This window comes from Piliocolobus tephrosceles, chromosome 18 (genome assembly GCF_002776525.5).
Source record: "Piliocolobus tephrosceles isolate RC106 chromosome 18, ASM277652v3, whole genome shotgun sequence".
Taxonomy (NCBI): Eukaryota; Metazoa; Chordata; class Mammalia; order Primates; family Cercopithecidae; genus Piliocolobus; species Piliocolobus tephrosceles.
This window is the reverse complement of record NC_045451.1, coordinates 51980178-51994898: the sequence shown is the minus strand read 5'-3', so window position 1 is coordinate 51994898 and position 14721 is coordinate 51980178.

Below are 14721 nucleotides of genomic sequence, written 5' to 3'. Positions count from 1 at the left end.
CTGCCTCGGCTTCCCAAAGTACTGGGATTATAGGTATGAGTCACTGCACCTGACCAGAATTTATTTTTTAAAGTTAGGGGCTCTCTTGTTGAAAAGAGTGCTTAATTTTATTACTCAACTTCCAAAAAGAGTGAAAATATTTTCATTGAATTCTACTGGAGTATGAAACCCTCATCTCAAGGACTCATTGTGGAAACCACGTCTAATTTTTATTCGTATCATTCTTCCACTACACAGCATGTCGAGCACTCTTCCCTTTCCCCCTTAAATAGTTCTCCAGTTGTCTTGATAAAGCAAATTCCAGAAGTCATTAGTCAATGTCTAGAAATGTTTTAAAATGAATGATTACCAATTTCACACAATGAATTCTGTGGGGTTAGCAAAAATATGTTGAGCAAAATATGTCATTAGAACATTTTTTAATAATCAGCTCAGTCTAGGTCTCTTTACTCCCAGTTGTGTGTATCAACACACACATGTGTTTATCTGCTTTCCCTGGTAAAGACTGCCTGTGCTGACAAACATTTGGAAACCCAAACCAACATTACAATCAAGGACTCTGTATTATGACTCCAAATGTTTTCCATTCCATGGACATTGTTACCTAAACCTTGGTCAATTAAAAAGTATTTTATTTAGACTAGTGCTAAGAATAGAAACAACTGGATCATTTCTGTGACAGAACAGAACTTAACAGGTAAGAGATCAGCTCTCCTTCCTCAGCTCTAAGAATAGAAAGCATAAAAGCAGAAAGGCAGATATCATGTGATACCATATACCAGCAGAATGTCTATAAAAATGGGAATGGTGCAATTAAAACAGATCCCTAAGGCTTCTGGTCATTTTTATAAAATGTCCTTTTGGCCTCTAACATTAGTCATCTTACTGGACAATTCAAGTCACCAATAACTTTTATCCCAATTAGAAATGTAGTATCTACAAAAATACACCATCCCGAGTGTAATATGATGCTTTACTTCACACAACAAAAGAAATACGACTTCAAAAGACAATAACTATAGCTGACAAATATTGGCTACGTTGTCACATACAATCACCTAGTTCCTCACACTGATTTTTATTTTCCTGAGGACTGTGCCAACAGATGTTAATGTGGTATAAATGAACATGTCAATTTTCTCATAACTATGTTGACAAGTGTTAAAGAATTCAGCTTAAGAGGGACATGCTATCTGACTATTACCTGTCTTCCTCTTTTATATCAAGTTACTGTGTTGCCTGTCCTGGGTTTGATGTCTTATCACAGAGTAGCATATGGCACTTGATGAAAAAGCCAGAAATATTATTTTATCCACACTAACTCTGAAACAATAAGCCTTGCCCACTTTTTGGATGAAGATCAGCAGACCAATGAACACCTCTGCCTAAGGCCACAGGGGAAGGAGGCAGGAGGCATTTGTTCCAGGGGCCTGGTTGTTGTCTATTTTGATTTAGCAGAAGAAATATTTTCTTTGCTGCTTTAGTACTTTGTTATTTCCTTGCAGGAAGCTTTCCAGAAATAAGCCATAACGAAATCTGTCAAAATATAACCCGTGTAGGCCAGGTGCAGTGCCTCATGCCTGTAATCCCAGCACGTTGGGAGGCTGAGATGGGTAGATCGTTTGAACCCAAGAGTTTGAGAGCAGCCTGGGCAACTCTCAGGCTGTTGTATGTTTCTACCAAAAATACAAACATTAGCTAGGCTGCAGTCCCAGCTACTTGGGAGGCTGAGGTGGGAGGATCGTTTGACCTTGGGAGGCAGAGATTGGTTTCATTGTTTAAGATTGTGCCATTGCACTTCAGCCTGGTGGCAGAGTGTGACCCTTTTTAGAAACAAACAAACAACAAATACACACACACACAGACGTCACATCTTAATTCACAGCATGCATTGAAATTGATTTTAGTTAGTTGCGTATGCTGTGGACCTAAATGACCCTCACCAAGCAGCATCACAAAGTGACCATTCCATCAAATGGATTTCTGAGGTAACTGGCACAGGAGCTGAACTACATTTTTGGGATTAATATGAAGAAAATAAAATTCTCAGTATTTAAATTCCAGTATCACCATACTATTATTATTCCTATGGATTAATTCAATACACTTTGAAAACCACTTGACCTTGAGCTAACATAGATACTACACCAGCTTGGTACAACTCACTATACAACTGGTTTTTTTCTTTGTGGTCTTTAGTATTTATAGAATACCACTGTTTATCATGGAATTATGGAATGTATGTTTCTGTAGTGATTTTGTTTTTTGTTTTTGGTTTTTGTTTTGTTTTGAGATGGAGTCTCACTCTGTCGCCAGGCTGGAGTGCAGTAGCGTAATCTCGGCACACTGCAATTTCTGCCTTCCAGGTTCAAGCGATTCTCCTGCCTCAACCTCCCAAGTAACTGGGATTACAGGCATGCACCACCATGCCTGGCTAATTTTTGTATTTTTAGTAGAGACAGAGTTTCAACATGCTGGCCATGATGTTCTTGATCTCCTGACCTCATGATCTGCCCCACCTCAGCTTCCCAAAGTACTGGGATTACAGCCATGAGCCACCGGGCCAGGCCATGTTGTTTTGATCTTAGGATATTATACACAATACTGTCTTTGGATCTTTGGATACAATATTTTTAATAAAATCTCTCTGAGTTTTTTCTGATACATACAGTTAAATTCACCTGGCAAAAATGTGAGCTGTTTTAGATTTTGTTACATGATACTCAGTTCCTCTCCAGAAACAGGAAACCAAATTTGAGTGTCACTGGTAAAACTTGCCAACATTGGTTTTTGTCACTTTATTTGTTTTAGCTACTTTAATGAATTCTGAAATTGTGCTACAGAGTTCTTTCAGTTGAATTTCTGTGTGTTACTAAGTCTATACATTTATCTAATTTTAAATCTGTGATTTCTGATACATCAGAAATTAATATATTATTAATTATTAAGTATATATAATTATAAGATATTATTATATTAATAACATAATATCTAGCTATTTCCTCCTCTTCCTCCCCATAAAATATTTGCATAAAATAATATATTTAACCCTTTTTCTTTTAGAATATAGAATTTAACCAGATTGTACTTCTGGGCACAAATAGGAACACAATAACTCAGTTATTAACATAATAACTCAGTTATTAACATACATTTTACTGTTTCGTTGCCTCTAAATGAATCACAAAATATGTTACTGTCACTCAGTCCCCTATAAATTCCTTTCTCAGAGAAATATGCCTGACAGTCACCAAGGGTGTCTTACCAATGCCTTGTAAGTTGCACTGCAGTTGCACGGGCACCTTGATCACCAATGCTCCCGTATCACTGATCACTGGGTGCCCAGTACCAAAGGTGTGTAAGGGACCCTGGTAAAGTAGAACTTTAGCAGAGCTAATTTTACATTTTAATTTCAGTTGAATTTATGCTCACTATGCTACATATGAGACTAAGCCAAGGTTCCAAAATAATCTCAATGACATGCTGCCCCTTCCATTAAAAAGGTATTATTGAATTAGAGTCACCATGCCACCCTCTGAAGAATGAAATGTACCAAGAGGTTCCTCAGGCTACCTGTAAATAGTTATTTAGTGGGTAGTACAGAGAGTCCTCCCCATTAGTTTGAAAGTTTACTTGAATAGAAAACTGCTACAAAGAATAGCATATTCGGGTTAGAACTTCGTCAAACATGTTACTTGGTTTTGTAGCTTTTTACTCTATATATTTTATGTATATTGGATAGGATATATCAACTTTATTATTGTATATTTGCATATATTTGGTGTGCCTAATGATCAAACCCACCATTTTTTCTATTTCTCTTTCTATACCAGGATAACTGTTGTATCCTGTGTTCTATGGACATTTAAAATAATACTTTCATAAATGTTTGATTTATCTAAAATTGAGTGTATGGAGAGGAGTAAGACTTCCTCTTTTATGTGGCCATTTTATTTTTTAACAATAGTTATTAAATAATGGTGTCTACGCTAACAGTTTTGTTGGTTTTGACATATTCTTAGTTCTCCCAATGCTTAGCAATATTTAACATGTTTATTTAATCTATTATGTTTCGTTTAAATTTCATAATATATTAAGTGTTATAGCTTACCCTTTAGAATTGTGGGAAAATAAGTTTTATTTAATAATTATAATAATTTTTCTAGAGTGGTAATTTATATTTCTGTTTTACAGTTGAGACAACTGAGACATGGAAAGTTTACATGACAGGTGGCAAAGCTATACTTTTAGAATTTCAAATCCTATGTTTTAAGCCATTATTTTATCCTAACTTCTTTTGTTAAATTTCTATTATATGTTATTGCATACCATAAAATTTTGCTAATTTTTATTTTGTAATGTGACACAATACCTAGTGAACAAACACAACAGTCTATCCCTTCATGGACACACACACTCATACACACACACACACACACACACACAAGTGCTGCTCTTTGTGTAATTTGCTAAATTAGTTAATTCTTTCAGTTGTACCTAATTATGAGCCTATCAAGTTTTATTAGGTGTTCTATGATGGACTAATTGCTATTTTAATCAATTTCTATATTCACCTTGGAATTTTATAGTCCTTACTTTTGAAAATGAAGTAAAAGATTTTTCATTGTTTAATTTCACCGTTTTATTTCTATTAATTTTATTTTTAACTAACAATTGTATATGTGGGGTACAATGTGATATTTACACACATGTACGTTGTAGAATAATTAAATCAATCTAATTAATGTATCAATCACTTCACATACTTTTTTTGTAGTGAGAACATTCAGAATCTATTCTTTTAACAATTTTCAAATATACAATACATTGTTAACTATAGTCACCACGCTGTGCAATAGCTCTCCAAATCTTATTCCTCCTGTCCGACAGAATCTTTGTAGCCTCTGAAAAACTCTTCCCATTCCCTCTCCCTTGCCCCAACCTCTGACAGCCACCTTCTGTGAGTCTGATATTTTTAGATTTCATGTATAAGTGAGATCATGCAGTATTTATTTTATGGTATTAGCTTATTTCACTTAATGTCTTTCAGGTTTATCTATGTTGTTACAAGTAACAGGATTTCCTTCTTTTTTTAAGGCCAAATAATATTTGTGTGTGTGTGTGTGTATGTATGCGTGTATATATATATATAACATTTTATTTATTCATTAATCCACTGAAGGACAGTTAGTTTGATTCCGTATCTTGACTATTATGAATAATACAGTAATAAACATGGGAATGTAGATGCCTCTTTGACATACTGATTTTAATTCCTTTGGGTATATTCACAGAAGTGAGATTGCTAGATCACATGGTAGTTCTTTTAGGATCTTTGAGAATCCATACTGAAAACCATACCGCATTCCATAATGCCTGTATTAATTTGCATTCCAAAAGGCTCTGAATATCCAAGGTAATCTGGAGAAAAAAGTACAAAGCCAGAGGCATTACACCTCCTGAATTCAGAATATATTAAAAAACTACAGGAATCACAACTCCATGGCACTGTCATGAAAACAGATACATGGAGCAATGGAAGAGAGTAAGGAGCTTAGAAAAAAATCCCATGCATTTATGGTCAATTGTTTCTTGACAAAGGTGCCATGAACATACAATAGAAAAAGAATAATCTCTTCAATTAATTGTATTCGGAAAACTGGAAATCCACAGGCAGAAAAATGAAATTGGACCCTTTTCTCACATAATAAACAAAAATCAACTAAAAATGGATTAAAGACTTAAACTGAATACCTAAAGTTTTAAAACTACTAGAAGAAAACATGGAAGAAAAATTCCATGATACTGATCTGAACAATGACTTTGGTGTCTAGGATATGGCCCCAAAAGCACAGGCATCAAAGGAAAAATAGACAAAAGGGATTGCATCACAAACTAACACTTTTTTAAGGAAAAATATTTAAAATATTTTGAGTAAACTATATTTTACATTTGTTAAGCTTGCATAGTACACAAAGTGATTTATCATATTTTAAAATTATTTACATTTATTTTATTAATTATATAGTGATAATGACATTGAAATGGACAAAAAGACTTTTGTATGTCCTGTCTAGTACACACATCATAGTTACATAATATTTTCTTTGATTTTAGCTATATGTCAGCTTTAAAATTTGTTAAAATCTGTTAAGCCATATCACTATTATTCCAAAAATGCAAATTAATTGTGTCTAATGTAATTGAATTGCCTATTGCCCAATGGAAAGACACATTGTGCAACAATTTGTGAATTCATTTTAGCATTTCTTCTTCATCTTGCAAGGGTGAGATTCTTTAAATTCTACCGTGACATTGTTGTGACATCTTACTTGGTCACTTAATTAGTAAAGTACAATTTAGGATACATGTTTATTTAAGACTTGTATAAAGTAATAATTTTACCTTACATTTAAATGTATTGTTTATCAAATGTGTTGAAAATTTTCTTATACAAAGCTAGATGCAATTTCTATAATTACAAACACACATTCATGACAATTTATATAAATAAACACATGAAATATTATTCCAATTACTAAGGTTATTGAGGAATTTTATTTATATTTTACTATAATTACCATAAATATACATCTATGCACATTATATTTTTGAAACAAAACCACATTTTGCTGTCCTGGTTATAGGTAGAGGATTGAACAACTACATCTAGCTTTATTTCCTCCTGAACCCCCATTACAATGATAGAAAAACACATTTTAGAAACATTAAATTATAGGGATAAGTAAAGTGGAAGACCAGAACCAGTAAAATTTTATAAACTGAAAAGCTGATGGATAGGTGATTTAGAGAAACCCAAAAAAGGTGAGTCCACTAAGTCACCATTGTTGAAAGTTATGAGGTAACACAGTTTGATTCTCTGAAAATACAATTGAAAAATGGTAGTATGATGTGCCTCTGTCAGTGGAGTAACAGACAATGGGAACTCAGAAAGGTGTGAAGGTGAGGGGCTGCGAGTGGGGAGGATGACGAAAAATTAATTACTGAATACCATGTACATTATTCAGGTGGTAGATATCCTAAAAACCCTGACTTGATCACTACACAATCTATGCGTAAAACAAAATTGCACATTTACCCCAGACATTTATACAAATAAATTTTAAAAAATGTGTAGTTTGATTTTAAAAAGGTGGGAACAAAGGTAGAACTAAAAGACTTCCTGAACCTCTCCCTCATTCTAAAGTAAACTAAACACTTATTCGTAAGAGAAAAGACCTGAAGTTACTAAACCTGAGGGTTTTCCAAGGAAGTGGTTCAGTCACATCAACTATAATAAAGAACACCGTTAACTAACATAATCTGTGAAGTAAGAGATAACAATGAGCATTTCAGTGTCTTAAATATCAGGGTATAGTAAAAAATTTCCAGATATGCCCACATGTTACATACACTGAAAAACAGAAATTTAAACAAACTGAAGACTAGATAAAGAAAATGTGGTATATATACACTATGGAATACTATGCCGCCATAAAAAGGAAGAAGATTATGTCCCTTGCAGGAACATGGATGGAGCTGGAATCTATCATTCTCACCAAACTAACACAGGAACAGACAAACACTGCATGTTCTTGCAATATAAGTGGGAGCTGAACAACGAGAACACGTGGACACAGAGAGGGAAACAACATACAGGGGTCTGCCAGGAGCGTGGTGGTGTTGGGGAAGGAAGAGCATCAGGCGAAATAGCTAATGCATGCAGGACTTAATACCTAAATAATGGGTTAATAGGTGTGGCAAACCACCATGGCACATGTTTACCTATGTAACACACCTGCACATCCTACATATATATCCTGGAACTTAAAATAAAATAAAATTTTAAAAAATAGAAAATGAAAATAAATTTGAAAAATGGCAGAAAACAAAAAGAGAAGTCCAAGAGAGCTAGATAAATTATTAGAAAATAAAAATTGATTTGATTAAAAAGAAAAAAAAATCTGAAAGGAAGTAGCATCTTAGCATCCTGTCCTCCACAATTGATTTGTGTTTCACAGGACAGATCAAAGTTAACAGCAACCTAATTATGAAAAAAATAAAAATTTTTAGTATAGAAATAATGTTTAAAACTCATTTTAAAATTTAGAAATATTACCTAAAATTATAAAATAACCATCAAACAATAATTTAGGAGCACCAGACATTGTATATATTACCATATTAGAAAAGGATAGAAGTATAGTTTCAGGTTCAAATGTAAAAAAAAAATTGGAAATCATCGCTTGTATAGTTACAACATGAAAAAAGATGAACCAAGTGAATAGCAATAACATTTTTGGACCCATTAGATAATTGAGGTTGCAAGAAAAACTGCTAATCCAAATTCTAAAGAGACAAGAGATCTGGTAACCTGAAGAAGAAACAGCTGATGAATTGCTGGAAGCTGAGTGTGGGCTAGTCTGAGAGCGAGAAACTCCTGGAGACACTTTTTAGAGAAATTCTCATGCTTTGGTGGGTTTTACCTCCAGGAAACCCACTAGGTTGTTACTGTGGAGAGCCAAGAAACATCCTTGTTATTTTCTGATAAAGGGTAGGAAAGAGTAATCATTATAAAATATATCCAGATCTTTGACAAAAAGACTTGCTGTTGAGAGAGGAAATACTTTATCCAAGCATTATCCCTATTGGGGGAAGGGCATTTCTTTGTTATCAGATACCTACCTTCCTGTCACATTCAAGGAGGGTTAAAACATACACATGAAACAATTGTGAGGATGATAACTCAGAAACACAAGAACATCCAAAGCCTGAAATTTAATTATAAGAATATAAAATTTCTCCCTTCATACCCTGCTCACACATACCTTACCGCCACACCAACAGTATTTCAATATAATAAGTAGGACTGTAGAAAAAAAAAAAAGAACTGCAAGATGCAAGTTCTATCTGAAGAAGAGTTATTAGGGAAGCACTAAGATAGTAGAGAGACATACAAGGACACTAGATAATTTAAAACCTCTAGAACATACTGTTACAGAAAATATTAAATACATACATGTTCGAATCAGTTTAATATAAACCCCACAATAAAGGACAATTTGTCTCAAATTCTTAATACTTGATACATCATGATAGGCTTTCCATAAAAGAAAGAATGCTTAAAAGCAAAAACAAACAAAAAGTCTGAAGAAACAAAGTAAGCATCACAAAAAGAATCATATGTAATAAATACAGTCTTGGAGTGCTCAAACAAGGAACTTAAGAGATCTAATAGAAAAAGTAGAAAACACACAAAAACAAACAAGTAATGCAAACAGAGAGGTATGTTCTAACAAAGACTGAAAAGAAAGGCTAGACTCAAAATTACTGTAAGAGAAATGGCTAAAGCCACTGATGAGCTCTTTAATGGACTGGGCACAGACAAAGAAAAAATTATTGACCTTTTAGATATGTCAGTAGAAACTTTCCAAAGTGAATGGAAAAGATAAAAAGAATAGAGAAGAAAAAATATAACAGAATGTGTAACAACTATGAGACAAATGCAACACGGGCATAATAAGAAAGATACTAAAAGAAGAACAAAGCAGAAGAAATATGTGAAATAATAACGGGTTAGAATCTTCTAAAATTATTGACAAATATCAAACCACAGTTCTAGGAAGCTCAGAGAGCACCAAACAGAATAAACACACACACACACACACACACACACACACACCCCTAAATGTAAGCATATTACATTCAAACTGCAAAGTACCAAAGACAAAAACAAATATTTTGAAAGAAGCCAGAAGAACAATTTTAAGAATTGCAGGTGATCTCATTGGAAATCAAAGAAAACAAGCATGAAGAAAGTGACATGATATATTTAAAGTGTTACAGGGAAAAAGAAACACACAACTCACAAATATAGAATTCCATTCCCAGGGCAATATCCTTCTAATGTGAAAGAGAAAAGAAATGACTTTCTCAAACAAAAACTAAATGAATTATCACCAGAGGGCCAGCCATGCAAAAAAAAAAAAAAAAATGTTAATAGAACTTAGAGAAAAATGAAACTATATAGGTCAGAAATGCAGATTTACATAAAGAGCATTGGGGTAATTTTTTTTTTTTTTTTTTTTTGAGACAAAGTTTCACTCTTTTTGCCCAGGCTGGAGTGTAATGGTACAATCTTGGCTCACTGCAACCTCCGCCTCCCGGGTTCAAGTGATTATTCTGCCTTAGCCTCCCAAGTAAGTGGGATTACAGATGTGCACCACCACTCTCGGCTAATTTTGTGTTTTCAGTAGAAACAGGGATTCACCATGTTGGTCAGGCTGGACTCAAACTCCTGACCTCAGATGATCCACCTGCCTCAGTCTCCCAAAGTGCTAGGATTACTGGTGTGAGCCACCATGTCAGGCCAGGGTAAAGATTTTTATGTAAAAAAAAAATATATATATATATATATATTATATATATATATTATATATATATATTATATATATATATGTATTTTCTTATTCTTAGTAGATCTAAAATATAACTTTTTATTGTTTAAATAGTAAAATGCATTGGATAATTACAGTATATGAATAAATAAAAAATAGGAATGCTACTAACAGTCCTGGCATAAAGGCAGATATGTAGGCCAATAGAGAGCCCAGAAATAAACCCACACATATACAGTTAATTAATCTTCAACAAGAGTGCCAAGAACACACAATGGTGACAGGATCTTTTCTTAAATGGTGTTGGGAAAACTGGTTTTCCACATGCAAAATAACAAAATCAGAACTCTATCTTACACCATACACAAGAAATCAACTCAAAGTGGATTAAAGACTTAAATGAAGACCTAAAACTAAAAAATTCCATGAAAAATACGTAAAGGAAAAGCTTCTTAATGTTGTTTTGGTAATAATTTCTTTGATTTGACACCAAAATCCCAGACAGCAAAACAAATATAGACAAATAAGATAGACTGTATTGAACTGAAAAGCTTTTGCATAGCAAAGCAAACACTCAATAGAGTGAGAAAGCAACCATCAGAATGGGAGTAAATATTTGCAAACCATCTGTCTGGTTAATATCCAAATATATATAAGTATCTTCCACAACTCAGAAGCAAAAATAAACCAAATAACTTTTATTTAAAAATGGGCAAAGGACTTCAGCAGACATTTCTCAAAAGAAGACAGAGAGCCCCAAGGTATACAAAAATGTTCTTAATATTGATAGCTACAGTAGGCAGAGAAATTCTAGGCAGAAAAGGGTGGGTCCTGACAAAACCCAACCCTTAATCCAGGAAGCCTTAACCTGTAGCCGAAAGTGAGAACTTACATCTCTGCTTCCACACTTAAATGTTGCCTTTTCCTGAAACATGCATGGCCCCGCCCCATTCTATCCTGTGCCTATAAAGACCACAGACTCAGCTGACAGAGAGGAGAAGCAGCTGGACATTGGTAACTACAGCTGGACATTGGAGAGAAGCAGCTTGACTTCAGAGGGACAGCTTGATGGTGTAACTTTTGTGAAGAATCTGGCCAGAGATGGCCAGGCTTCAGGAGAAGATTACCTACCCCTCACCCCATCCCCTTTTTAGTTCCCCTTCCCTCTGAGAGCCACTTTATCAGCAACAACATCCCCTGAACTTACCATCCTTCAGTTTGTTCTGTGACTTTATTTTTCCTGGATACTGGACAAGAGCTTGGGAGTCATGAGTGCAGATACAAAAGGCTGTCACACTGACACTGGGCCCTCGCTGGTAGAAGGAAGATATCTTACATGAAGAGACAGAGGACCCACTGAGCTGTTAACATTTAAGCCATGTGAAGATGGCTTAGCTAAAAGAGCACTGTAATACACCCTGGGAGGCATCAGGGGTAGCAGGTAGCCCCCTATATGCCACCATGAGGCCACACAGTTTGCTCCTTCTGACACCCAAAAGCATTCACCCTGAACAATTTTTGGTTCTTTTGATTATTTGTATGAACTTTTCTTTCTCTATTTCATTCAGTTCTGCTCTGATTTTAGTTATTTCTTCTGCTAGATTTGTAGTTAATTTGTTCTTGTTTTTCTTGTTTCTCTAGGTGTGATGTTAGATTGTTAGAGAGCTATTTGAGATATATATTAAGTGCTATAAACTTTCTCTTGCTGCTTTTGCTGCATCTCAGAAATTTTAGTGTATTGTATCTCTGTTTTCATTTATTTTAAGGATTTGTTTGATTGCTCCCTTAGTTTCATTGTTTAACCAGAAGTTACTCAGGGGGAAATTGTTTAATCTCCATATAATTGTGTAGTTTTGGGAGATCTTCTTGGTGTTGATTTCTGTTTTTATTCCACTGTGAGCTGAGAGTATGGCTGGTATGATTTCAATTTTAAAATTTATTGCGATTTGCTTTATGGTCAGGCATGTGGTTGATCTTGGAGTATGTTCTGGCCTTAACATTCTTGTTTGATAACCCATTACAAAGTGCTTAGAAAATAGCACTTCTAAAAAGGTTTCTATTATTTGCATCAACTTGGTAAATATCCCCTTATATTGAAATTGAAGATGTATAAAAATCATAAAATGTAAACATGTTTGTGAGAAATTTATAAATTTATAAATGTGTATACGTGTGTGTGTGTATATATATATTATATACTGTAACATGGATGAACCTTAAAAATGAGCTAAGTGAAGGAAAACAAATACAAAAAATAATATGTTATATGATTCCATTTATATACAATGTGCATTACATGTAAATACATGTAATCAGAAAGTAGCTTACTGTTTTCCAGGGGAAGACAGAAATGAGAAAGTGACCGAATTTTTGTATGGGGTTTCTTTTTAGAGGGATGAAAATATTCAGTAATTAAATTATGCTGATGATTGCACAAATCTGTGGATATACTCAAATGACTGAACTGTACATGTAAAATGAGAGTTTGAAAGTTATGTTAATTATATATCAAAAGAGTTGTTATTTAAAAAGATAAACTTAAGAAAGTGGTTTTGTATTTTTATACTTTATCGAAAATAAACATTTTAATTGTCCTTTGAATATTAAAAATGTCACTATGATATATGTGAAAACTTCTTAATACACAGGATCTTGTTGACTCAACTCTTGACTCTTTAAGATTGAGGATAATCAGTGTCCTTCCAGCAATAATCTCTGCTGATATATATAAGACAGAATAGTGACAAAACCCTTGGCTCTTTGGATCTGGGAAGAAAGTTTCTCAACTTTCTTTTTCTTTTTTTATGCCTTGGAGTTTTATGCCTTGGAGTTTGCTCTTAATTGTAACTAACATCTTCAAACACACAAAACAAGTCTTTCCATACTTGTAGTAAACTTGTACTCTAGGCATGGTGTTTTCTAGGCCTCAGGAGATAATAGAGTATACTAACTAGATCTCCGACGATACAGCTTGAATAATGGGGTGCAATTTCTAGCTCTTGGAACTAGAAGGGAAGGCATTGGGAAGCCCTTCTGACTGAATGGTCATCATATCTGGGATATAATCTTCTATACTGCAGATCTATATGGTCCCTATGATAACAGTATATGTAGGTATTAGTAGTCATGAAAGGAGAGTTATTTCTGAAGTGAGATTTATAATACTCAACTGCTCTAATCAGCCTTACAGCATTAATTTGTTATAGTGAATAGTAAGACAATCTCCCACAGACAATCTGTGCATTCTCTAGTCAAAAGTGACATATATCATCTGCATGCCTAACTAATTTATAATGTGCATTTAATTTAGGGTTGTTAGAAAAATAAAGATTTTAAGTGATCATCTAATCTGAGCCCTTTAGATCACATAAAAAGGAATCAGAAACAAAGTCATAAAGTGATTTACCCACATTTTAAATCTATTTAGAATAGATGTCGGGTAGGGATATTAGGTTTCTTTCTTTCCTTCCAACATTATCCCAAAGCAGTGTTTTGTTTTTCAGCAATTCCCTCTACCCCAATTCTTCTTAAACAATTAGATTTTGATACAAATTACATTCAAAATAATGATTTTGTTACTGAGATAACTTGAGAGCTATCTATATTCTCCAGCTTGGTGTATATTACTACACTTAATCTAGCAAACAATATTAAATAATATATTTTACAAATTAGATCAAAGATATTCAAAGTAGCTAGGTATTTTACAAATAAAAAAATTGCCCCTCAAAGATGTTACCTAATGTGTTTAAAGTTACCTGGCTTTTAGTGTTTCCAGTTCTTGGTTTCTAGTTCCAAGAGCTAGAAATTGCACCCCATTATTCAAGCTGTATAGTCGGAGATCTAGTTAGTATACTCTATTATCTCCTGAGGCCTAGAAAACGCCATGCCTAGAGTACAAGTTTACTACAAGTATGGAAAGACTTGTTTTGTGTGTTTGAAGATGTTAGTTACAATTAAGAGCAAACTCCAAGGCATAAGCAGTTCCCATATGACTATCACAGAGTCAAGTTGTTACAATTATGAGAAAGTCATGCACAACTTGACCTTACAAAATTGGATATTCCAGGTTGATTGAATCTGAAACATCAAAAATAATAATAGAAAAATTTTGTCTCAGTAGGTACTTGTTTATGAAAATGTCACTGTATGTATGATATTGCTTTTTCATAATTGTTGCATTTCAGATTTGTTCACTGAACAAGCTAATTCAACAGACAAGTTGTCATTAAATTCCACTGGTGGGAGGTAGATAAGATTTGCAGGCTTTAAATAGTTCAAACATTTCGTCAGCCATAAATGAAAAAAACGTTACTGCACAGAG